The sequence below is a fragment of the Vidua macroura genome, chromosome 2, assembly GCF_024509145.1.
Source record: "Vidua macroura isolate BioBank_ID:100142 chromosome 2, ASM2450914v1, whole genome shotgun sequence".
NCBI classification, from domain to species: domain Eukaryota; kingdom Metazoa; phylum Chordata; class Aves; order Passeriformes; family Viduidae; genus Vidua; species Vidua macroura.
In genome coordinates, this window is record NC_071572.1 from 112,841,722 (window position 1) to 112,868,791 (window position 27,070).

Consider the following 27,070-nt stretch of genomic DNA (forward strand, 5'->3'; position numbering starts at 1 on the left):
GGCCGGGAGTGCTGGCCCCTGGCTGCGGCCTGGGGAGGCAGATAGACTCGGTTTCCTTATCGCTCCCCTCGTTGCCCCCCCTTCCCCGCAACACCCTCCCCCCCGCCAAGCCGGGGTTTATTTCCCCAGAGCCTGGGCCTTGCAGCGTGGGGTGGGTGGGTGCGGGGGAGGGGGGGGCAGGAGCAGAGCGTGGTTCGGCTTTTTCATTTAAAGCTCCCCCCCCTCTCCTCGCAAGGGGCGGGTTCGGTGGGGGGGGGGGGGGGTGACTGCGGGGTGCACGGGCAGAGCCCCCCCGAGCCTTTCTCCGGCGGGAGAGGGACCCCCCCGAGGGCTGGGTTTGCCCCCCACCCCCGAGGCCGGGTCCGCACGCCCCGAGGGCCGGATCTGCCCCGGCGGTGTTTGCCCCGCTCCCCCTTTGCCCCAGGGCACGGCGGTGCCGGTCCTGTCCCTCTCCGCCGCGCTCTCCCTCTCTTCCCTCTCTCTCCTTCTCATTTGAATAATGTCTAATTCGGGGAGGTTTATATTATTGAAATGGCCGCCCGGCTTTCCCCGCCTCTCATGTTTAGTAATTCAGACCTTTAATAACAGCCACTCAGAGCCCAACGCCGTGTTTATATTTTACATTCGCCCCATGTGCTTTTGTGGTTCAATATGATTCTTCTTTCTCGCTCTCTCGCTTTTTTTTTTTTTTTTAAATTTTCTTGGCAAACCCACAGGGCCCCGAGATCAAACCCAGGCTGTGTGAGGAGAGGAGGGGGAGAGCCAGGCCTCGGCTCCTCTGGCAAGCGCCTAGGCCTCACTCTGCTGCTTGATTTATTTACTAATAACCAAAATGACCCCCCCATCTCCACTCCACCCCTGCCAGCAAAAACAAAACCCTCCTGGGGCTTGAGCAGCATCAGATCTGCTCATAGATTCTCAAACACTCATGTCTTTTAAATAAGGAGCTTATTTTTAATTTATAGCAACTCAAGACTGTAAAGCTGTTCCTTTCATATCTGCTTTTCAGAGGCTTGGGCATTTTTGGTCCCTTTGTCCTTGATTCTTTTCCTTAAAGGAGAGTTGCTTCTAATTTACGTTTCCTGGCACTGAGAGGGCTATAGAAGACACACTCAAAATCTAAACAGCTTTCCTTCTCCCTCTGAACACAAACAGAATTGAATACATTGAAGATAATCTTATTCACCTTCTTTTTGCTTAATGTGGATGAGGTCTAACAGTGCACTGTGTCAGATGCTTTTGTCACTGCTTGTATCTTTGACTGTTCTGGGTTGAGGTTTTTTTTTTCCCTCTCTCTTTCATTTAGATTTTGCTTTCAAGACAGAAGACACCACTAGGCAGTACAGGGTATAGAAAGGAAGATAAGTTTTCTGTGATTGTGTCATAAGAACGCCAAGTGAAAATTGAAATTAATCCTCTTAAATTGTCTGGAGTAATTCAGTTTTAAACCAGATATTAGTCTACTTAGAAATAAAACAAATGGGCTACTTGATTAGGGGGCGGCAGTAATTTAAAATAGAAAATATTTATGCAGGGATGGGTTTCAAATAAAACTCTGTAGGTTTTCATTAGTGGCCATTGTTTTCACCCTGTGGAGAAAAAGGACCGAACAGCAGGGTACTTCAGAGTAGCAGTGCCAGATTAGCATGTAAACATCTTTGAAACACCACTAGGAAGAGCGTTCACGTGCAAGTGCAGATGGTGTATTTCGTAGTTTGGATCTAAATTTAATTTGTCACAAAATACTGCACTGCAGCTAATGAAAAGCATTTTGATTTAAAAAATAATGACTCAGATTATTTATCCTTTTTTCTTCAACCTCGGCAAAGACAGGCCTTGAATACAAGAAGGAAAAAAAAAGCTGTAGAAGCTGTAATGAGACTGTTCAGGTGACTGACTGTTTCACAGACCAACAGCACAAGGCTGGCTGGACAAAAAGCAGTAATATGATTTCATGCCTTAAATAGCATATGTTTTTGCACTCGCTTCACAAGATGTGGTCAAGCCGATGATGTCATTGGCCAGAGGACAAGGTGCAGTTAATTTGATTTATTGACCTGGGGTGAGGTGTAGCACTGAAACCTTCTCATAGGGAAACCATTTATCTGAGGACAATTTCCTTTATAGCAGCAATTTAACCACTGCTGAGACTGTAGATATTTTATCCAGCATGATAAAAATGTACATTGCATCTTGCAAGCAAAATTTCTTTGTCACTGACATTTTAGTAATTTTTATAGAATGGAATACTGGACAGCAGCCTTGTGCAGTCTTATGGCTGAGCTGGGGTTTGTAATGCTGAATTCATGCATTTACATGCCAAAATACAGATGTATTTCTCTCAAACATGTATCTGTGTGCCTGTTTTGCAGCTTAAAATTTTACTGGAATGTGCTGGGGATAGAAATGTGTCTTCACCAGTGAAACCCCTAGGTAACATGTTAGCATAATGCGCCTTTTCCCAAACCCTGGCATCACCTTCACTTGTCAGAAGGTGCCCTGACTGCTGTGTGGGTATTACTGCTCAGTCTTGAGTGTTTGTCTGTGTCTCAGACTTCTGTGTTAGTTTGTCGCAGGTAGGTGTCAGATTTTAAGCAGTTCCTTGGACCATCTTTGTGTGTGTCAGGTCAGAGAATAAAAGAAACTTTTTCTTCACTGTTGTCTACCTGGCTGTTGTGAGAACGGAGGGCTGTCCTACTGTTACAGTGCTTCCTAATTTTTATCAGGAGAATATACTCTATTTTGGCTGTCTTTTCAGCTTTTAATATATTAGAGACAGAAGGAGGTGTACTCCTGTGAAACAGTTCCACCGCCTGATTACATCTACTCAGTTATTAAGGTGATGCTGCATATTTTGTCTTATCTTTTTTTTTTCTTCTCTTTTTCAAAACTGACCAAGACTTAGCAGTCCGACAGCTGGTTGGGAAACAGGCCAAGCTATGCCCGCAGCCATGCTGCTGCATGTGAAGCAGAATTGGGAAGGTGTGTCAGGATGGTTTTAAAACAGGAGAAGCTAGAGCTTCCCTCTTGCTTCCCAGAAGGAAGGGGGAGAAATCTAAGCTTCCCACTCTGTTATTTAAATAGGAAAAAAAAAATCTCAGGTTTGCTGTCACTATCAATTTCTCCAAGATTAGCCTGCAGCCGTAATTCAAGCAGTAGATGTTAATACTGGCTCCCTGATGCTGGATGTGGATACCTTGTGAATGCTTGTCTTGGCGAGCGACGGTGGCGATGTCCGGAGGTGCCTCGTTTGACTGGATCAGTGAGGTTGCTTTCACCTTGGTCTGTCTGTTAAGCCCAAGGAAGCACCAGCATACTCTGTGTTGGGAGTCCCTTGTGTGTGAAGAAGTGCTGTTCCTACTTGGGCTTGATCATAATAATTTATTGCCCAGAAAAATGAGGTTTGGAATACCATTGTCACTGAAATAATAGTTGTCAGATTTCAAGCAGTAAATTCCACATTTAGAGTAGCACACTTTTACTGTTTTCTTTATATCCAGATATGTGAGGATGAAAAGAATTCTGGAGTAAATGTTTTGCCCATGCTGTCCAGGATGTTTTTGCTGGGTTGATCTGTTATCCAGTGTCTTGCTGTTAAATAGGGTGTAAGTCCCTCTTAGGTAGGTTTGTTTACTCTCCTGTTTCTCTGGCAAATTAGCAGTGGTTTTTTGTAGCATGCACTGAGTTTTCATTTGCTTTCCTTAAATTTTGACTCCTGTGGAGTTCAAGATTTCAAAACAGGTTGCAGCATCATCTTCTATTCCTCTTAAACTCTTGTTGCCCTCAGGACAATAATCTTGATATTTCTGCTTTATACAGCTGACAATTAGGCAGCCTCTGCTCCTTGCACTTACAGCTTTATTATTTTTATCTTGAGAGAATCAGTGACAGTCCTGGCAAATGACTGTCTTTTTTGACATGCGTATTTTGAGTCTTGGTGACAAAGCTGTTGTCAAAAGAAGGTGTTGAACAAAATTAAGTATGACTTGAGCGTCCCAAATGTGATGTGCTTGGCTGTGCTTAAGCTGGAATGTGAATGAAAGACTATCTCGGGTTGCTGGATAGACTTACAGTGCTGGCTGTTCACTACTGCAGAGATTTGCTTGTGTTAACAAATCCCCCTCCTTTTCCAAATGTGCTTCATTGTTACACAGAACAAGTTAAGTGTGGGAATTGTTGGGCTTAAGTGTAGGAGATAAATTTAAGGGAAGATACTGGTCTTGGTTAGGGTGTATTAAATAATTGCTGGCATTTCACATGAAATAGTTTTACAATGGAAATATGAGAGAAAAAGAATCCGTAGATGTATTTTCCTTTCTGTGGCTCTTTGCATTAAATTTCTTGAATAGTGTGAATAGGCCCTCATGCTGCTTCATGTGCACTTATTTTTCTCTATAGAAAAGGAAATAATTACTTAAGATCTCAGTATTATTCCTTTCCCTAGTTTCTTATTTCAAAACTATCTAGGAAATACCTACATTTGTTAACTGTATTTGAGCTTTATAGTGAATTAGAAAGTCTTTGCAAAAGGAGTTTTTTATGGGCTGCTACTGACTAATTGAATTAGTTTAGGGTTAATAATGCAGTTGAGTGATGAAGTGTTGGTTTGGTGTAGAGGATTTACTGGATTCCAATCCCGAGTTTGTCACCAATTTTGCTTGCTTTGCTGTTCTGGGCTAAATCTGTGTAATGGGAATTATAGAGCACATTTTCACAGGGGTGTTGCTGGGGGAAAAATTAGCTAATGTTTCCTAGTGTCTCTGAGGGTAAGAGGGCTTTGATTCTTCTGCTTTTACATGCAATCATCCAGGCTGGTGCCCAGGTCAAACTTTGCCGAGGATGTTTCAGTTCTGGCACTGTTGGCACACTCCTGTCAGCGATGGAGGCCTCCCGTTGTACAGGCACAGATTACTGTCAGTTCTAACTATGGTGTGATGCAGATCTGCTCCAGGGTATGCGGTTCAGTGACAGCTTAAATCAGGCCCAGCCTGTCCTCATCTCCCTGTGTGTTCCTGCCTCCTTCCCTGCACTGGTGCAGATGCTTGCTGGATTCCTTTGCTGAGCTAGTTCAGGGAATTAAATTGGCAGAAAACAAGCCTCGCCAAAAATAATGAATAGGTTTTTTGATGGTTTAGCTCTTTGAACTGGCTTACAGTGAGATTAGACAAATAGCAGTACCAATCAAGGAAGGGAACAAGAAGCATATGTGTTGACACAAGTCTTCTCTTACTTTCATTCTCTCAGATGGCTTTCCTGTTGGCATAAATGGGGACTCATGCTCTCAGCCATGTGATCCTACCATTTACTTGGCACCTATCCTAGGACTTAACCTGGAGCATCCTGGAATCCAGTTAACTTGCTAACCTGGTGGAGAACCAGCTCCAGATCATTTTACATCTTTGGTTTATGAAATTGGCTCCACAAAGACCTTTAAGTGCAAGCAAGGGGGTAGGAAGAACTATTGAGTGAAAGTGAAGGGAAGGGAAAGGAAGCTTCCTCCTTTCAAAAGCAGCAGTATTCTGGTTGGCTTAGTTATAGCTTTGCTTTTAGACTGATAAGAACCACTGCAAAACCACAGTTGATTTGAGTTGATGAGCTGCACTTGATTTAAAATGGTACTGGCTAAAGGGAAGTGGTAGGAATGTACAGCTGTGGGCACTATGCTGGACCTTCTCTTTTAGCAGCAGGCTGTATATAGATTGTGGAAGCCAGAGATGGAGTTGCACCTAGGTAGAATAGGAGCTTGGAAACCAATAAGTGCTGAAAATTTGGTGTGGTTTGTACTGTCATGGGTATGATTGCATTAATGGTAGCAAGGGCAGAAACTCTAATAAAGATAGTGGATGAGACTGTTAAGTAGTTCCCATTATTTTAGTGCTGCTTGTAGTGAGACACATCTCTAGAAAGGACTGTGGCTTTAAAGGACATTTTGACAAAAGTACTTGGGAAATTACAGACCCCATTACTTCTGCTAAATTTTGGGCTGACATTCTTGTAAAGCATCCTTAAAAAAAACCCCACCAAACCCAAGCATAAGTGCTTTGGCCATTTAATATGATCACTCTGAGGCAGATTTATCTTTTCTATAAATTGTAATATTGTGACAAGAAACCTTTTGCTCATCGTTCCTTTTATTTTTTTCTTCCCAGAAATCTGATTTGGCTGTATAGAGATGAAGTAGCATATATAGCATGTTTGACACTGTATGACAGGGCATGAAGCTTTGGAAAAGGAAGATATCAACATCTGAGTTACTAAAATAGTAAATACAGTTGAAGACTTAAAAATAAGTGTAGAAAAACCTGTTGAATCAGGCTGGAGATGTAGCTTGCTTCTTTTTCCTCCTCCTTTTTGTTGAGGGCTGCTAGGAAGTCACCATCTTTTTTGCAGTGAGCTCCTTCGCTGTTTGTTCTCTTTGTCCTTTCGATGATTCAGTTTTATTTGAAAAATACCATGTGACTTAGTAATTTGTGCCTGACCATACCAGTGTGAAGTTGTGGTTTTATACTACTTGGCTGCAGCAGAGGGAGAGGAGTGTACAGTGAATACAGGTAGAAATGATTCAGGTTTGAATCACTCATTTCTACATTATTAGTTAATACATTCTACTGAATGGGAAATGAGATTCAAATTTCTTTCAGGAATTCTGTTGGCAAAGATTCATTCCTAAGTATTCATAATTTTGTTTCTTACCTGCTGATCTTTAGTAGGTTATTGCTTTTATTTGAATTTTCAAATGTGAGTTTAAATAGATACTTGAATTTTTCTAAGGCTGCAGAGAGATGGATATGCCAGTAAATGCTGCCTCCCCTCCCTACCAGCTCTTCTGGGAGCATTTCTCACCCCATCCTCCGATGCATGTACACACACCTGCATGCACATATGCTTTGGAAAAGGTAACAGAAGGCTTGGGTTGGGGATAGCTTCTTCTAGCTCTGACTGGAGTAGTAGAAGACCTTACTGTTTCTGTTTGTTGGTGTTTCCTGTTCCACTGCACCTGTTAGTAGGTATTTCCATTTGGGTACTCGTCAATCCATTTCAATTAAAATCAGCTGAGTTATTAAAGGCTGTGATCTGAATTGCCTGAAGTAGCCCAGATTATTCAGATTGTAACCTATGAGGGATGCTTGGAGTTGCTTTGTCACCACACCTAAGGGTACAGTTCATGTTAAACTTAATCCAACTGAAGGGTGGGCTGCTGCCCAAAAAAAGAGGGAACATAAGCATGGTAAGTATTGGGCCATGACTCTGTGGACTGTTGTCCCTTTTGATAGAGACTCTGTAAAACTCAGTCCTGGCTTCTTGCAGGAATGTGTTGGGATTGTATGAGGAGACTGGAGGTAGGAGAGCAGAAGGAACAGTAGCTTTCCACTTGTAACATTTGTTTTTTGAATGAAGGTATCTGTTGGCAGTGTTTGGAAATATGTGGCCCTTTTAAGGTATTATTGACTTTGCAATGATGCTTTCCTGTTTTTAATGAATTTATGTTGGTCTGAACTACACAATTTGAATTGTTGTATTTTCAGTATCCCAAGTGAAGCATGCAACTTAAAAGTAATTTCCCTTAAATGGACTTTATAATAAGAACATCTTTACCTACTGTTCCATTTCAGTCCCATTACAGATATTTTAGACAGCTTATGGCAGCCAAGGTAGCTAAACTTGGGAATTCAGGAGTATCTTTTGGAACGATGGAGAACTTCTGTGTATTTAGTCTGATGTTTAGTAGCTTGTGACATCAAATCAGTCAGTGTGTCACACATCCCAGCTTGAATCTCTTCATCACTAACCTTAATTCAGCTCCTGGTTTCTTGCCAGGATGGCTTTGATTTGGTTGGGATGGGTATGTGCCAAGGTAAGGAAGAGAATACATCTGCCAGGCTGCACTGCTGCCCATGAACCCTGGGCAACCACTGCCCTAGACAAAAATGGCCAAGTAGCCGTGATTGTAAGACAGGCTTCTAGTAAAAGTTCTCATATGAAAACACATCAGGTGGAAGAACGTAAACTGGAAACTTGGTTGTTTTCCTGATTGGTTTTACTCAGTTTTGCAGAAAGTGAGTCTCCTAAAGTTGCACAAATGTTTCATGTATCAATTCACCCTTTTTCTTTTTCTACTTTGTGCAAGGAAGTACAAAGAAGGGCTAAGCGTGTTATTCTTTATCTCTGTCTCAGTCATGGGCTGGGCTGCAGCTTGGTGTTTGGGAATGTAATCAAAGAAACTATCCCTGTGCTTGTCCTGTTTTTATAGTCTTCCGTAGTTGCCTGTTGTTGGAGGAGAGTCAGGTAGATAGATCTCTGGTCAGAGCCAGGATGGTGATTTTAGTTCTCTTCCAAACAAAAAGAAAATGCCTTTCCATTTATTTCCCAGTACATACTAAATTTTGTACCTGACTCCTTTTCCATATTGTTCAGGAGCACTCGAAAAGAGTTTAAGTAAGATGATGTTCCTTATCTGCTCTGCACATTTTCATCTCTGGAGAACAAGTGTGAGGTTGCTCCAAGGGCTTTCCTAATAATTTTTGATTCCCTACCAGGGAGTTGGAGAACTGGCAGCTCCTTTTGCTCTCAAAGTTTGTGCATATAAGAGGATGTATGTTAAAAATTCAGTGCCTCTGTTACTACTTCATGTAAGAAAGAGATCCACAACTGAGCAGATTCTCAAGGCCTTAAGACAAGTTGAGGGTCTTGAGTATGAGGATTATCCTACAGATGGGGACTGCAGAAACCTGTAGAATTTGAGTTATTTTTATTTCCAGACTATTCCTTTACTCATTACACTGGGAGATAGTGGCATTGTAAAGAATATATCCTCTCAGTTCTAAGAAATTAAAATGCTGTGTTTTATCATTCTGTGATTCAGTTTGGTTTGGAACCCAGTTGTAATGTGGGTGCATCTTACATGGTTGAGTTCAGTGGTGCATAAGGCACTGGTTCTAAATATACTAATGTGTGAATAAAGCCCAGTGCCTCAAAACTTGCTGAGATCATGCTTTAGCCATGCCTGGTTAGAAAAAAAATATTTCATTAATATCATTCTCAGCACAGTTAAAATTGAAAATGGATCCAGGCACATGTTGTAACCCATTTTAATGGTATCTAGAGTAAACATAACTATTTCTAAACTACCAGCTAAATTTAGTGTATATAGCATAGTATTTAAGTGCTTTTACACTCAAGTTTCCTGTAATTGTGGATGATGGACTCCCAACAGTGGAAAAAAATTGCCATATGGAAGTTTGAATAAAGGAGTTATAATAGTTGTTTGGCATCTTAAATCCCCTAGCTTTTCTCAACTTGATTTGCCGGGGGAGAGAGGAGGGACAGGTGGTGTTTCTTTGTGTTGTGGTGTCTCTAGTTAGGTTTGCAAGTAGTTTGGGCATCTCTACAGATCCTAGCAGAACATTTTTAGTTGTTGCTTCTGTTACAGTAGTGATACATGAAATAATACAAGAAAAAATTGCAGAGCTGGGCCAGCATTCTTGCATACATCTTGCATTCCCCTATTTAGTATTAACATAAAAGTTAGACTTAACAGAAGGACTGTTGGGGAAGACCTAATTTAACAAGTTCATTTCAAAGTCATATAAAAAGCTTTGTAAAGTCTTGAGATAATCCATAATTTTCTGTGTGCACTCAGAGAAGACATGTTAGTTGCTTAAGGGATCAATTAATCTGTCAATCTTTCAAACAGCAAAATCAGCTGCAGACATGGTGGGTTTTTTTATTACTTATTAAGCAGTGATTTCATATTGTGTAAGAGCTGGAAATGCAGTGTGTACTAATGAGGAAGGGAATGTCATTGCCATTTGTCCTGTGTTTATATCACAGATAGGTTTGTGAATTGTATAATATGGACACTTAAATTTATATTCAGTTGCAGAGAAGAGGATTCTGCATTTGTGATGTACCTTGCTTGAGGTTTTATCAATTTCCTTAGTTTTTTGCATTTGTGGCAGTTATTTTAACTGAATTTGATGTATTAAGATATATGGGTGGAATCACAGTTGTATTCACCAAAGGCAGCATCTGTTCCTAAGACTTTTAAAAACCTATGAAAGACTGTTCATTTCCTTACATTTCTGTGGGAGGGAGTACATTGGCACACTCCATGATTTCCTTAGAATGTGTTGTCAACTCTAATAATTTCCCAAGTACACTTCATACCGTGGTGAAAACCCTAAACTTGGGATTTCTTTGGAGTCATCATTCAAGCACTAGTCATCATTCTTGGTTGCGTGAAGTAATATTAAGAGAACTCTGAGGACAGAGGCATATGGGATACAGCTGTCTACTAATCCTCAGTATCTGAAACTCCTGATTTTATTGTTTGTATTCTCTTTGTCCAGTGCTTATTTGTTAAAACAGTCTTTATAAAGAGGCTGGAGAGAGCAGGTTACGGCAGTACTTCTGGCCTTTCTTTTTTCTTGTCATCAATGTGCCTGATACCAGTAGAGAAAGTGTCCTACAAAGGCACCAAGCCAATGTGGAAATGTGCTGTTAATTGATAATTAGGGCAGTTTTGTTTTCTTAGAAGCTAAGAAAACCCCATCAGTGTGTGCTGAAACTGTTTAGACACATGGACTAATTACATGTAGTTATGTGTAAGTGTTCTTTGGTCCAGCAATAATTTATTAGATTGCTCTTTAGGAACCATTGAGTAAATAAGTATACTTTACTATATAGCATGGCCAGTTTGTTAAAATTTGTTTTGAAACAATTTCTTTGGGGCTAATCAACCATAAGGTTGAACTGTGAAACACTATCTGCATTACTGACCTGCAGCTCTTGACTTTTGTATTCAGCAAGTTAATTTGAAGAAGTTAATTTTCAGATGTGCTTTCCTTCACATGCCTCTTTAATACAGATTTATTCCCACAGATATTTCAGCTTGCAACATCAAATGAGGCACTTGTGCATTTTATATCTAAGTGCTACTCACAAACATAATTGTGACCTGATAAATTGGCAACTGCTTCTTTTTAGTTTTTGGAGCTTTTATATTTGTGAATGAGGAGGAGCTGGAAATAGCAGATCTGCCTCATGTGAAATAGGACTGTTCAGAGGAAAAAGGTTGAGGTTTTTTATTTACAAGGAAGCTGTTGTGGGAGCCCTGCAGATTTGAAGCTCTGTGTTTAGTCAGTGCATGAAAAACCGTGACTGGGGTTCGAAGGCGCTGCTAGTGCACTCCTTAAACAAAGGGAGCCATGGGCTCCAAAGGTGGAATATGTTCTTTATCAGTTAGTTCTGCTGCTGTGTGACAGTTCCAGTTTGACTGTCTCTGGCTTGTTGAAATAAGAAATGGAAAATGTTGTTTACTGGAGGATTTTTGATTCTTTTTTCCCTCTGTTTCATGTCTAAACTGAGTTTTGTTGTATATGACTGCAGTCATATGCATAGGAGAGGAAAAACACAAGAAGAACTACTGTTCTGGAAAAATTGAGGAACACTGGAAGAAAATCATAGTTATTTCAATTACTCTTTTTATCATATATATCAGACCTCTTTATGTGTGCCACCGTGTTAAAAAAGTCTCACACCCGGTGAACAAAACAAGAGGTATAGAAAAAGCAGTCCACTTGCAGTAATATCGTATTTCCTGTGTTGTTGACTGGATTTTTGTTCAAATAAGAACATTTATTTTTGTGGCAGCACGGGTGCTCCTTGATTCTGCGGTGAAGGCAGTATTCTGTGCTTGATACTAGCTAGTTGCCATGGCAACAATTATGATGTCATGAATTCAGTACAGTGACTTCACTGCAGTGTATTTTATCTCTATTCTCAGTTTTCTTCAGATCTTTCTAGCAAACCAAAAAGCACCTACATGTCATAGTGTGACTTGTTTGTAATGTGATTCAGCCCAAAAAGTTTGCTGATAGGCAGGAAGAGGAGAATACATTTTTTAGTCACTCAAGTGTGGTTTTCATCTGTGAGAAATGTATTTTAAAAACTGAAAACATAAGAGTAGCAGTGTCCTGTTATGTCTCTTCTACCAGAATTACTTGTTCAATCCTGGCTTGCCTTTCTTACTCCTGTATTCTATAGAAACAGGTGAAATGTTTTCTTCGTCTCTTTTCATGGATTTTTTGACCAGCAAATTGTAGCTGGAAACTTCTGCTCATCAGCTTTTGGAAATGGTCAGCTGCTTTCAGCCTTCTGAGCACTCCATTTATCACCAGGCTGTGTACCTCCATTTCACAGGTAGCAGAGCACTGTTGAGTGCATACTCTGTCCTCTATTGCTTCCTGATAGTCAAAGAGAAGTATTTAGCATTTTTTCCTATTTCTGGAAATGATATAATTTCCAAATTTAGCCCCAGTAAAAACACTGAGTTTGACTAGCCTGCATTTCTTTTGTTGACATAACTGTGTTGTCTGTTTAGAGCTGGCTTATTGGCTTAACTCAAAGGTTGCCTGAGACTTTTGGGCCATCTGACTTTACATTATCAGTGAATAATGCAGAGTGTGTTAAAATGGTATGCCAGGTATTTTTTGTACTTTTTTTTTTTCCTTGGTATGTAAAAAGTTCTTCACCTTTGGCTTAGTTTGACAAAGATAGTTTCTTCAAATAGATGAAGCCTCACTATGTTGTAAGTGTCCTGGAAAGCCTTTCTAGTAACAGGAGAAAATGTAGAATGTGCTCATTTCTTCCCATGGCTTCTTGCTGTAGCACTAATTTGCAGTAAATGATATTGAGCATAAAGCTGTTAAGCCAAGGTTAGAATTAAATGGCCTCTTCACATTTTTCTTCCTCTGAAGAAAGATGAAGATTTGAAAAGCACCCAGTAGGAAGGACACTTCCACATGGATAGTACATAAGGAAGAAGCACCCAGTAGGAAGGATACTTCTACTGGGAGGATGTCATGGACAGCATATAAGGAAGATGAAAAACATACTGAGAAAAACAAAGTTGCAGTTGTTTTTCTGCAGAAGAGAAATAGTACCTTGTATAGCCTGTCATTTTGATAAACATATCACGGGAGTTAGTTGTGACATGCTGCAACTGCAGTTAAGAATATGCTAAGATGTTTTTGTTAATGAGCTACTGACAGGACAAAGTAGTGTCACAGGTACTGTTGTTCTCATCACTTAAATGCAGAGGTCTTATACTTGAAAATTAGCTGCTTTTTGTTGCTAATAGCTGTGCTTAGTAGCTTTTCTTTAATAAACATAAATGTGCTGGTGATGGAGTAACTTGTGTTAAATTCTCTAAATACTCTTTCAAAATTATTATCTTGTTACAATGTCTGTGCACATGGAGGGGTTTACTTACTTAAAGAATGTGCCATGATTTGATTTGTTGAAGTTTTTTGACTCCTTAGTCTAACCCTTTGTCATTTAGGTATTGGAGTTTTTTGGGGTTGTTTCTTTCTGTTAATTTCTTTTCTAAACATGTATGTTTTCAAGATGTGGTTGGACATGGAACTAGAGAAATCTTATCTAGGCTTTCCTTCCCACAAAAGGTTGGACCATGTGATTTCTTGACGTTACTTCCAAGCTGGGTTAGTCTAGGATTCTAGGATTGAACTGATGGTAGGAACAGCATCTTTCTTTATGGCAAACTGATATAACAGCGTGTGAAAAAATTGCTAACTCAAAACAAGCTTTTTAGTCATGAGATGGAGATGAGATCATTCAGTTCTCAGCAGCATTTGGCTGAATGAATGTTGCATTTAGAAATAGTATTATGGCAGTTAATACCAGTATATATGGAATTTAAAGCTCTGGACTGTTGGCAATGGCACTTTCTCTGAAGGGAAATATAAGGGCAAGGGAAGTGTAAAAGGTTTTGGAGTACTTGGGAAAAGTGATCACATCTACAGTGCTTCAGTATGTGAAAATGAAAGGAAACTTGAAATGGAAAAAGCAAAACCAAGGTTTACTGCATGAATCCCTTGTTCTGTTTTGTGAGTGGATGGGCACATGGCCTGTCTGTACTAGATGGAGCAGAAAGGAGCCTGCTGCATTTTCTCAAACTCAACGTTTGAGAGACTGGGATGATGATGTGATGGAGAATGACAACAAGAAAACACCCACCCCATAATTTTCTTTTAGAATTATTAAATGTAACAATGTAAACTTACAGTGCTCTCTTTTATTTCACTCCAAATGCTTCTATGAGAACCAGTTACGTTCTTGCCCACTGGGACTCAGAAAATAAATAAGCAAATTGGAATTGCCTCAGTTAGTGCTCTGCTTCTACTTAAACATACAACATAAACCCAATGTAGAGCACTGGCTCCAGTTTCACATTACAGGCTTTTCACATGTTGTTTATACAGGGATGCTGAAACTGACCTGTTCAGTTATTACCAGTACTGCTAGTGCATGGAATAATGGCAGTGTTTGTGAAAGTATGGGAAAGTATTTGTCTTGCATTTCAGGATACAGTGACAGTGGCTTGAGTTTGTGTTTAATCAGTCTCTAATGTTTTTAGTTTGGCACTTTCTTGGTTGCAGCTTTGAAGACCTTTCCTCCAGGCCAGTGAGGAGGAAACCTTTCCTCAGTTTCAAGAGGATTTCAGTGAAAAGCATTAAAATGCTTGGATGGATCTTCTTGCAGTGCCTTCTTCATAGTCCAGAACCAAATTTGGTTCAGATTTGGAGTGTGAAAGACAAGTCAACAGAAGAAGGTGGAGACTTGAAGGGCTGCTTGCTGCTGTGGAGAAGTTAGGAGGCTGGAAGTACCAGAAAGGTGTTTCAGGGGCAGTACCTGATGAAAAGCTGAGCTTCTAAACTTTGTCCTGCTCAGGGGTCCCTTGTGACCTATTCACCTGTCCGTGGGTTCTTCTGTCATCTTTTTGGATATCAGTTAACCTAACCCACCAATTCTTTGCTGCTTGCAGTCTCCTGGGGAAGGCTGTGAAGAGCATCACAGGTAGATGTGTCCTGTCTTCTAACAAAAACTCTGTCCTCTTTAGAGGACAGGGTTTTATTGAGTTCATAAATTGCTACATCTCTTGCAAAGACTTACATAGAAAATTCTACATATCGCCTTCAAAGCAGGTTTGAAGTTTATTGTTTGAAAAGCAGTTGGGATAATCTTGATCATTACAGAGGGGCTGGTCTTAGCAAGCATGTGTTAAAATCATTATAGGTGAGCTTTGAATTAAAAATTCATGTTAATTGGGAGCGATGTGAAAATCTCCATGACAACTTTGTAAATGGAGATGGGTGCTTCCCCCCACAGCCAGGTCTGTGACTGGGAGTGCGGTGGGATGGGGGGTGACATGGTTATCTTGGCCTCAGCAGGCTGCCTGGTTCCCTTTTGCTGCAGCTCTGATTCAGATTACCCAGCAGTCCCCGTGCTTTGCTATGATCAAACGATACAGCCCTCACGGAAAAATGTGCTACTCAAAGCTCTGTGTGGCTCCTGTAGCCAACTTGATCTATACAATGGGAAATAGGAAAGCCTTCTTTATCTGATTAAACAGCCGACTTTGGCATGAAATCTCCTTTTTAAAATCAACTTGCTGGAAGTGCTATGACAATAAAAATGCCTTTCTTTTTTTTTTTTCCTCTTGTTGTGAAAGCAAAAAAATTGACTGACGCTTCCTCGTTTCATGTATTGCTGCCAGAGTGTTCTCTGACATTCTTTGAGTTTAATCATCAGATGTGATACCCTGGTTGTACTTAAGCACAAAACTTTTCAGTGCTCTATTAACTGCCAGTATCTGTGCTACATGAGGGTTTCTTCATGGTGACCTCAACTATTGTTTCTTCTTGCTTGCTATATTGGTGTTAGATGGATCAATAACAAAATGAATTATGTCTCAACGGTAATCATTAAATTAGAGACATTAACTCAAATATAAATGGTGTCAGGATGAACAGGTTTGAGTCCTGAATTTCTCTTTAAAACAAATGTAAATTTTGGGAAATAACTTTTAGCACACAAATTACATTTTAAATGTAAAATATATACATGGTTAACAGGAAAAAGTTTTATAGAGTTGACTGTATGCGTAAGAAAAAAAAGGGACAAGTTAATTGTGTATCTTGTTTTTTTTTAGAGAGGTCCATGAATGTGTGTATCTAATTTTAACCTACTGGGTCTTGCCTACTGAAACTCCCTCTGCATTCAGTGTAGCTGATGGTTCAGATGGTGAAGTTGGTCTTTACTTCCAAATAGCCATGAAACAGTGCTCCTTGTGTATCCAGATCATCCTGCACGATAAGTATTCATGAATTTTGGAAGATTAGCCTAGTTTCTGGTTCTGATCTGGTTTCTAGTTTTGGTTCTTCTAGATAATTTTGATAATTGGGAACTCAGGAAAGGTGATATTGTTTAGACACTTTTCTTTTTGATGTCTTGCTTAAGGTTCTCTCCTTGATTACCAAATACACACATTCTTGCTTTTCTGCAGTGGTAGAGGAAAGATTTTGGGGGAAAGGAAGAGGAAACACAAAGGCAGAGAAATAAGCCTTTGGAAATGGTTTGGAGAAAGATATAACAGGAAGAGAACAGCTCTGTAGGAAAAGAATACTCTGCATATTCTTTATAAATAATGCATCATGTGGGTGAGCTTCATGTCTGCATCTGTGGTGTAGCAAATAGAGATACTTGCCTAGTTGTAAATGCCAAGTGTTGTTGGAGTAAATGAGAGAAAAGTCACAAACTGTGAAGGATAAGTCTTAGGATCAGTGAACTTCTTTTGTCATTCAGTTATTTATTAGTACCTGTAATTAAAAAAGAGCACTTGGAATAAGAGCAGTGTTCAAGTCATGCAACCTCAGAGTTTAGGCAGAGATTGGCATTTCATCTGGCTCCCCAGATTTGTGGTGTTTGCACTGGCTTCTGCTTCTCAGATAGCATTGATTCAGTAGGAAAAAAAAGATGTTTACAATAAACACTACCTTTCATATAGTCTTTGTGAGCACTATCATTAATTGTAGGCACAATTAATTATAGGATGAGGATAATAAAGTTGATGATAAATAAGGTTGGTATCTAGTCTGGCTGGTGAAGAGTTTCATTGAGATGTTGAAAGAGCAGTTGTCCACAGCTCTTAGAGAGGAGAGGGCAGCATTCTTTGGGCTCTGAGGGGATCACAAGGTTCCATGTAGGATTTCTAGGGATGATTTCAGTTTTGAGAGCATGTAGAGCATTACATGTGGGACATACCTCTTCCAAGCTAAAAGAATTTGCCATCATGTTTTGCTAAACACATACATTATAATAGTTTTGTTCTTTGACACAGAATTAAATGAAAATCTAGAGACTGTACAACTCAACTGGTTGTGCTCTGTTGGTGGGTTTGTATTTTAATTTGGGCAATGTCTACGATGGGGAGAAGACATAGATTTCTTAGGAAGGATGTGGATGTTTGATATTTCCTGTTCCAGAAGCTTTGCTTGAAGAAGCTGCATTGGATTTATTTCCCTTTTAGATTTATAAAAGCTATCCTGAACACTCAGCTGTTTAAATACTGGTGTGATGTGCCACTGCAGAGGCGTTTTACTTTCATATTGCTTTCATTCAATAAGATGCGCATTTTTTTCTGTATAAATGAACTCATATTCAGTAGTGCAATTGATGAATTCTCTTCCTCTTTTTTTCCTGCTGTAACACTGGCAAACAGTTCAGTTCTTCCAGGTGTCAGTGCTTTTAGTTGTGTGATCAGAATTTTCTAATGAGGGGAGGAAACAGTAAGAACTGGTTTGAAATCACTTTTCAAGGTCCAAAAAGAAAAAAGAAAGCAAAGCATCTTAAAATTAACAGCTGGAGTATTATTCTTTATGGCCTTTCAGAAGGGAAAGAATAGAGGTGGATTTTTTTTTTTTTTGACTCGTATAAGTGCAACCTTACACAGTTTTCCTCTCATTTTTCTCTCATGTTCACCCCTCATCTTTATCCTAGAAATGTAATTCCTCTTCTGATGTCTGTCCTCTGAGGTTTGTCCTCTGTGACGCAGACTTAGTTCAGTTGACTCAATCTCTGATTCTGTTCAGTTCTGCTCTTTTTTTTCATCATGTCTCATGTTATTTTTGGTCAATTAATTTTAATGATCTTTTTAGAGAAATTCTTTCTTTTATTTCAGGGGGTTTTTTTGGGTTTTTTTTTTTGTTTTTTTTTTTTTTTCTGAAGCCCAAGTAAGTTGAAAGCAAAAATAAAGCCATTCCAAGTGGTTTTAGGGTGCTTAGGACAGAGTAGTGTCTGCACAAGGGCACTCCACCCTATCTTGTAAATAAAAAACTTGAGTGAGACACGTATTTCTAGGCTCCAGTTTCTGTTTTCTCTTGGCAATGGAGGTGGGATTAACCACATTTAAATAATATTTTGAATATTTTGGGGTGGAGTCCTTTTTTTTTTTTTTTCTGTGAATATGTTTCTACAAGGAGAGTCAATAGATTTTTTTTTGCTTTCCCCATCCCCAAACCCACAAGACAGAAATGAGGAAGTCCTTCAGCATCCAGGCTTGCCAGATCATAGATGAAATACTGTGCTACCTGAAATGACTGGCTTCTGACCTTGCTCAGTAGTCATAAGAGCTTTTTTTTTTCCTTTGTGCAGGATACTTGTATCCTGTTTGGAATAACATCCTAGGCTTTATTGGGGTCCACTTGGACAACACTGGAATATAACACTTCTGCTAGGCAGCTCTTGATTTTTATGCAGTTGAGTGGTTGAGGCAGATGATGTCTTTCATGTAACTAGTTTCTTCTTCCTAAAGCCAGTGGTTTTGATGACTTTGAGCAGCAGCACTGATGAGTGCTGAGTAAGAAGTATTTGGAATTGGGAATTTGGACAGGAAGCTGCATAATAATCTGTGTGATTTTGAGACACATGCATGAGTTCTGCAGACACAGGTTGGTCAGATGAGGATATTTGGTACTGTTAGAGACTCAAGTGTGGGAGGAAAAGTTATTCAGGCTGCTTTGTAGAATTGATGCTTCCAGTGAGCAGAAACAAATGTTTGGCATACAAACTCCTATGACTGTTTGGTTTCAAAAGATAGTCCAAGTTTACAGTAATAAAAGCCTATTTTATATTTATAGTGTTCTAGGAAGGAAGTTTTTTTGCCCTTAGAAAGTCCCTGTAGGACTAGAGAGTCTGTAAATACATTAGAAGTTGTGTCTGTAAACTGACAGCACAGTGCAAAGCTGAAGTTGAGTGCCAGAACTTGCATTTGTAGTAGAAACAGATTTTCGTAGGCCTCTGCTGCAAAATGATGTATTCTGATATTTAAAATTGTTGCTTTGAAATGCCTTCCCTGGGTTTTCAGAGGATGGCAGTTCGATCACATTTCAATTGAGTAGCAATTTGAAGGTACCCTCTTCCTTCCTGAAGTCTTGAATGAGAAGTTAATGCTGCAAGAATGTGCTCTGCTTGTTAGAGTAGTCTTATCAGTAGTCTGGGCTTTAATTCAAGGTAAAAGTGAATGGACAAATACTCAGGAATTATATGACACTTCCAGGCTTTCTTCCTGAGAAGCCAGCTCTCAGTGTCTGCTCTTCTGTCTCAAGGCTACCATAATGATGTTCTTCACATGCAGAGAAGAAATGAGGACTCCCTTTGAACTTCTCTGTAATTTGGTGGAGTTTTAGCTGTTTTATGGAAAGACTGCTTGCTCTTGTACAACAAATATCTTATGAATTGTGCTGTTTAACAACAACTGAGGGGAAATTATATGACAGGGTGAAGACTGGTCCTTTTATGAAGAAGCAAGAATTTCAATTACTTTGATTCATTTTAGAATAAGAATCTTGTCATTATAAAATCTAGGATTAGCTTTGTCTTCCTTCAGCACCATGCTATGAATATGCAGAATCCTGCAGAAATGTGGAGTACACACTTGATCTTCATGTAAGAGGAGAAAGTATTTCTAGCTATAGTAGCTCTAATTAATTTAATGACATCGTGCCAGTAACAGAGGGTCTAGGAATGCTATTATAATTCAGTCATATAATTCATGCTATTATAATTCAGCCATAGTTAAGAACTCATTTTTGCATGTAGATCTTGGGGCACAGCATGTCCTTTCATCGGGATTCTGGTAAAACTTGAAGATCTGTAAGGATGAAAGAATAAGAGCTGGTGGAGGGATGAATAGGGATATTTAGAAATTCCTTTGTTGCACTGTACAGCAGTTCTAGCCAGGAAAATAGGCTGGATGTTACCTTCTTCAAACAAGAAATTTGATGTGCTTGTGGAAATTTGTTGTAAAGTTCAGCTTTTCAAAGGGATGTAATAAACCAAAGGTCTAAGCATTGTCTTTCTGCATTTCAAGTCAGAGACTTCCAGGTCTCTGAGCTTTGATCTTGGAGCCAGCAGTGAGAGGTGCTGCCTATTGCAGGATCATTGCAACTCTTGGCACCATCACCAAATTTTAATTTTATTGTTGGTTAGGGATTCTTTTGTCTCAACTGCAATTCCTTGAGGGGTGTTGTTTCATAAGTATTAGCAGATCTTCCCTGTTTCCCTTGAACATAATTCTGCCCTGAGGTGTTGCTGTTTCTTCCCTACATTAAGGTCGTGTGCATTTACTTTTAACATATTCAGCTCAAGATATTTCATATCCTAAATGTACTTCCTATTTAAGGTTTTGGATGTTGTGAGATAGGAAATAGGACTACCTGGGAAATAAAAACTACCATGTTATTAACTGAGGAGCAAAGAAATCAGATACAGAATATGTAGTAAAAGAAATGGTTTGCAGTATTGTTTTGGCAATGAACTTGTATCTTGACAGAGAAACTTTGAGGTACTAGGTTCCATAACAAAGCAAAACAAAATGAAATACAATCCTTAAAATAAGGGTTGATTGCCAAGTCAAATATTAGGATGCTGCTTTTCAATATGCTACTGTGAGTAAATTCAGACAACGGAGGTTGGGACTTGAGAGATTTTCACTGGTTTATACTGCCTCCAAATGGTACCTTAAGCAAGTTTCCTTGCTTACATGTTCCTCAGTTTCTCAAGTTAGTGTTTTTTATTTGCTTTTGTTTCTTTCAAGTTTAAAAAACCCAAACAAAGAAAATGTCAAACAAGCAGAAACCAAGCAAAAAACCACCCCCAGACCAAAATCCTAAATAACCTGCCTTGTTGGGTGCTTGAGATATAGGTAACATTTGGGATGTATTTTGTGACCATTGGGTAAAGTAGACATTCCCTTCTTCCCACTTTCGTTTAAGTATTGCTGGAGTAAATAATCCCTAATGTTGTCCCACTAATAAAAGATACTTCAGACCAGATAAGGTACCACAGACAAAGGTATGTTCTTTTACTTTTCCTGCCCAAGAAATGGCAAGTGGCATGATTGCAATTTTCAGATTCGGGTTCTTTTTCCTTGAAATCCTGTCTGCTTTATGTTATTCGATATTCAGTTTGTAGTTTTCAGAGTGTTATTCAAGCTACAACTCTTTGCAGCAGTTGGCTTATTTTCCACTGTCTTGTTCAGGTTTTAGTCTTCTGATTGCTGTCTAATACCTGCATTGTGTTATTTGGTTAGCTTTGGGATAGGTCTCTTGGATATTTTGGAGCTCACTTACACTTAAAAAGTCATAGATGTAGTAATCTACACTGATTATTTTTTTTTTTATTTGCATTCTCAAAAATAAGAATTTGTAAGAATAGAAAAGTATGGTTTCCAAGGAAGCTTTGGCTCTGTTACATCAGATTCTGAAAAAGAAAAGCCATACAGATAGAAAAGCAATTGTAGTAGCTTTTCTGATTGAATTAGTAGTGAATGCTCTTCTAAAAGCAGCCTTCACTATTAACTCAAATCAGTTACTAATACATGGGGACAGCTGAGTAAGGAGTCACCAACAGTGCACTGAAGAAGGTGAGTAATTGTAGGAAGGACTTAAGGAATGCTCTTCCTAAGTGTTGTGGTATGAGCTGCTGCTGTGGTGAAGCAGTAACCAGGTACCTGTGATATCTTAACCAGTTGCTGTTAAAATGAAGGTGATGTCAAATGTTTGCTGTTGGCATTTCATAAACTGAGAGGAAATGAACCAGTCTTTGCTTAAAACTCTTGAGTGTATGGTGCACAAAGCTTTGTCATGAGGGAAGTTGTTTCCTCTACTCTGGTTTCCTTGAGTCTCCTGGCTTCTCTAAAAGAAGCATGATGGGTGTTTTTAGTTGCCATAGGAGTCGTGTTGTGCCAAGGCAAGAGGAAGAACTCTTCTGGCAGAGTAATTTTAGTCAAGATACAAGGGAGATAACGTTCTTCTGGTGCAAAACATAGACTGTGGTGTTATCAAGACCAACCACTGGTAGTAAACCAACAGAATTGTTAGAGCACCATTTAACTTAACTGAAGCCTTTGAATTACATTAAAGCCATAGGTATCAGAGCTACTGCTTTTATAAGCTTCATTTGACTGTTTGTGATAAGGATGAGGTTACTTGGCTTTCCACCTTACCAGATTTGGGAAGCTTGTGATACCAAAATCGGCCCGGAAATAAACTGTCTGACACAATCTGAAATATTAGAAAGCAGATTTTCTTTAATATGAACATATCCAGAAGATACCTCCTCTAACCAGATGTGTATGGCGAGGTTTTACAACAGGATATTTATTCCATCCTGATCAAGCACTCATCAAAATGTATTTCCTAGCTAATACATAAACATCATTTTCTCCTAGCACTGATTTCCATGCCTCCACCTCCATGGGAAGTCATTTTATGGTCCTGGAGGGTCATCTAAAGGGGTCTCTGGTGGTTGTACTCAATGAGTTCTTCAGTATTAAAGGTGACTTTTCCTTGGACATCTTTGGGCATGTGCTGTTTCTTCTTGTTACAAAACTTGGCAAAACCCCCACTATATTCTTCATTATCTGTTTATCCACTGGTTCCAGCTATGTTTATCATCCTGCATACTTTTAACTTCTTTTATCTTGGTGGTTTGTGGTTTTGTTTTGTTTTGTTTTTTTTTCTTTTTTGCTACTTTAAGATCTATCTAGCAACCTCAGGGCAACTGAAGATGTCTGTTCTCTGTGTTATTTACCACTTGCACAAACTCCTTCTCAGAGCATGGACTACTTCACAAGTTGTAGTCTGTATGGACCAAACCTTACCTATTTGGGAGACAAGCTCTGTCCTTTTCTATATATGTGTAAGCAGTAGTGTGTCCATCTCCATCATTCAAACAATAGCTTCTCTTTTCCCAGCAGCCACAGCTGCTGTTGAGAGAAGGATGCAGAGGCCAAATAAAAGGGCATGCTTACAGCTCTCATAAATCTGAGGATGTGTGGCAGTGTTGGCTTAGGGAAAAACCATGCAGCAATTCCACAGTGTTTTTCTACTTCCTTGGTGTCAGGAATAAGTCTGTCTCAGGGTAAGAGTATTCATACAAGAAAAGCTGAGCTGCCTGGACAGTGTTTCTTTCCTTAAGAAACATTCTTGAAACAGTGGCAATAGCTTTTGGGCGTTTCTTCCACCATACTGGCTTTATGTTGACTTTTGAACTAAAATAACTAAACTGGTTTAATATTGCTGCAGAACCTCATGATCATTCAGGACTCGCTACCTCACAGTGTCAGGGACAGAATTTGTTATGTTAAAGGGTCTTGTACCAGCCAAATTGATGGGTTTGTATTTTGGAATTTGATGACGATGTTACCTTTTTTTTTTTTTTTTTTTTTTTTTGCTCTTAATACTCTTTTTTACCTACTGTGCTCCTATAATCACATTTGCCTTAAATTCTGAATAAAAATTACCTCTAGTACAGTTTCATGTTAGTTTATCTGATGTCTGGCCCTTGATGAAGCAGATCCCCATGCCTTTTTGGCTGTTATCTTTTATACCTTTCCACCCTGAATATTTTATTTTGTAATTGAGCAGTAAAGATACAGCTGTTTAATTTGTTAACTAAGTGAAAATATGTCCATCATTTCAGGGTTTATTTTTCACTGTATCAGGTGGGGGAGCCAATTCTCGTGGCGCCACATAGTAACTGTCAGACAGAGGGAAGCAGTGGGAGCATTTGCTCTTTGGGATAATCTTGGCTCTTCACTTTGGTGCAACCACACCCTGCTTTACCTGGTTTGGGGAACTGTGGCAGCAGCGTGATGGCCAGCTCTGCATGGTGTGTTTTGCTTTTTTGTAATACTGACACAAGAGTGGATTGCTGCTGGACAGAAAGGATCTCATGTTTCCATACCCTTCCAGCATTCCTGTTATTTGTGTTGCCACACGCCCACCGCCAGGCTTCTGCTAGGCAAATTCCTGCTGCCACTGGGAGGCAAGTGCAGTGCTGAGGTCAAGTGTGCAGAGACCGAGGGAGCGTGGAAAGTCAGGAACCCTGTGTAATAACCCATTTGTACTTCAGTTTAAAATGGTGCTGCTTCTGGCCTGTGTGAGGTTCTCTTTAAAGAAGCAATCTGATATAAGTAAAGTCTCTTTGCAACAAAGAAATGCTTTTGCCTGATTGCTTTCATTTCTGGTTAAATTTTGCAGTCGTGCTTTTTCTACAGACACCTATAGGAAGTGGGGCTGTGGTTTGACTAGGGAAGAATGCCAGAAAAGTAAAAAGATGATGAGAATGTGGAGGGATAATGATTGTTATGATTATTATTAAGTTTATTTTTGCTTCTTGCTGTGGGTCTAGTATAGCCCTGAAATCTGATGTGTCTTAAAGTAAAATAAAAAAGTGAGAGCAATTACCTGGTTTTGGTAGCATGGCAACATTTCTGGAGAGATTCTCTGAAGTATTCCCAGTGGATATGCACAATTAAGGGAAGTAAGTAGTCTGGGATAGAATATATAATCTACATAGTGACTTCTAGAATAGAAAGCCTCTAAGTAGACAGGTGATTACTGTGTGCATCACAGGAGAAGGAGGACTGTATGAAAGCTATTTATGCAATATACATATTCCCTGTCTGAAAGCTAAGTGAGCCTATGCCTGGGAGCTGCAATAACAAAACAAACAGATGAGATTTCTTTTTAACTTTAAAATAATACAATGCTGCTGCCTCCAGTCAGCATGAGGGTGAATGACTTCTCTTTTGTCATCTGTATGCTGGATTAATGCAGTATATTTTATTATTTGGGTTGCTTTCTGAACTGTTTCTTAATGACTGGTTCAAGTGTGGTATATGACTATACTCTGCTTGTTACCCCAACTATTATGGGATAGCTGTATTCTAGAAGTCCTTTCTTAAGAAACTGTGCTTAACACCTTGTTCTCCTGTGTGCATATGAAAAAATGATTCAGGACCTGGCTACTGAAGGAGTGGTGACTCTTATGTCAGTCAGTACTATCATGATAAGTTTTTGGTATTTTCTTTCCATTTACTTGAAATCTGCTGCTGCCTAAAACTTGTTTTTCAGTCTTTTGGTTGAGAATTGTCAGAAGTCAGTTGTTGGAACTATTACACTTAAGCCAGAGGGAAGGTTTTGTACAAATTGAATCTCTTTTTACAAGAAGCAATTAATTTTCTAGTTTAGAAAATTAGTGGTGGTGTGTATTTCCAGTTCCCTGATTAACTTTCTAATTTTGGTTGATTTTGAGCAATTTGTCAAAAAGGCAGATGTGCTTTTTCTGTAAGTTCCATGAAACTGAGTTGGGGCAGGAGAGGGATCTTAGGAATGCTCAGAGAAGACAGTGAAATGGACTTGTGTTACAGGCATGGAAGAGTTAACATCAGTAAATCCATCTTTAAAAATGTCCCAAAGATAAGCTGTGATCAAACGTAATATATGAAAGTCTAGCATTCAAGCCAGCATTCTCAGAATGAGATGTTGCGGTGGTCAAAGCTCTGGATTTTGCCAAAATAAAAGTAATTCTAACAGGTTTCTGTGTTTTTTTTTTTTTAAAATACATGAGAATTCTCCTTAGCAGCAGTAAGCCTCTGTAGTCATTCCCCCTTTGCCAGCTGCAGGAGCTTAGGTGCTGTCCAGTATCACCAGGGACTTGTTGTCTGCATTTCTGTTCAGGTAGGTGTTCCAAGAGAAGACAGCAGAATCTTTGAATTCAACTATTTTATGCAAAGTTATGTTAGTGGTTATCTCAAATATTATACATTTCTACAATTAGTACCTCAGAAATATTCCTCTGCTGTCTGCTTCCTGTGGCTGTAACACTGTCAGTATTCCAAGTGTTTTATAAATTTAATTAATCTCAAAGACACTTCTGTACACAAAACAGATGGAGGTTTTTTTCAGTTATTTTAATTGCTCTGTAAGTTCTCTACTTCCATCTTTTTTTGCTTCTGTTCAGTATGTATAATGTGATATACATTCAGTCTGGTTTGTAAAACTGACATAATACATGCAGGTTCTGTAGTTCTTTCTAGTGGAATTCCCCCTATTTAATATTATTAAAAACCCAAACAAAACCCACATAATTACTTCAGGAATACAGTTCATAATCATGGTAAACAAGCCCATGAAAAAGGAAGGTTTTTGCCAATTTTATTTCACGGTGTTTCCCAGGTTACCTTACAGGTGGTGTTACAGAATATAAATATGCTGCCAATGTGAGACAAAAACCTTCCTGAAAAACACAACAACTGAAATCTGCTGTGTCAGTGCCAATCTGCTGGAGATGTGTTTGTCTGTCAGTTTGTGACCTTGCATTTTTTGGTAGAATTTTCATAGTCTAACTGTGCATTGGACTTTTAAAGAAAATTAATCTTGTGCAGGCTAATGACGATTCATACCCTTACACTGTGTGTACTTTATATTCCTGTTTGGAAAAGAGAGAAGTTACAGAATTAATTTAAAACTTTTGATTTTGGGTACTGTTTTTGTTCAGATGAAGAAAAGATCTGCCCTTAGAATAGTCAAGAGAGCATTATCAAGTAGCAAAGTTAGATTATTTAATGTTCTTTTCTGGACTCTGGAGATAGCATGCTCTAGGAGATGCTTATGGTTGTCAGAAGATGTAAATCAGGATGGAGATGGGTTAATTGTTGATAAGGGACAACTTAAGGTCATTATGCATTAAAAATCTATTATTGAATTAAGTTAAAACTATTCAGTATTAATAATTTATTGTGGTATTGACACAAATCTGTACATTTTCCAATCTCATCCTTTATTAGAAATACTATTGGCAAACGTTTTCAGCATATACATCAGAGCTAAAAACCCACAAAGGAATATATAAATTATGTGTA

The 27,070-nt window shown here is 39.2% G+C and overlaps 1 protein-coding gene across 8 annotated transcripts in view; it reads left to right on the top strand.

Moving 5' to 3' along the window:
* POU2F1 (POU class 2 homeobox 1) overlaps positions 1-27,070 on the top strand; it is a 113,469-nt gene that overhangs the window by 617 nt on the left and 85,782 nt on the right. The gene's annotated exons all lie outside the window — the stretch shown is intronic.